The sequence below is a fragment of the Gavialis gangeticus genome, unplaced genomic scaffold (genome assembly GCF_001723915.1).
Source record: "Gavialis gangeticus isolate Ggan-Ray unplaced genomic scaffold, GavGan_comp1, whole genome shotgun sequence".
Classification (NCBI taxonomy): Eukaryota; Metazoa; Chordata; order Crocodylia; family Gavialidae; genus Gavialis; species Gavialis gangeticus.
Genome location: NW_017729025.1, coordinates 114,411,835 through 114,412,148, shown reverse-complemented (window position 1 = coordinate 114,412,148; position 314 = coordinate 114,411,835).

Below are 314 nucleotides of genomic sequence, written 5' to 3'. Positions count from 1 at the left end.
GGGGCATATGGGCCTTGTGGGGGAGGTGGTAGCCCCTGTGGGGCATTTGGCTTCTGTTGGGGGGCTGTGCCCCTTGTGAGGGTGCTGAACCCCCTGTTGGGGGTCTGAACCCATTTTGGGGGGCTGAATCCCCTGTTGGGGGGCCGTAGCCCTTGTGTGGGGGCCATCGCCTTGTGGGAGGGCAGCAAAATATGTATTCATGAAATCATGAAACCTGTATTTAGAATTCACTTTATTATTATGATAAGAGACTTGCTTTAACACTGTAGAAATATCAATAAAACATTGTCCAACTGATCGCTGTCTCTGTCTCA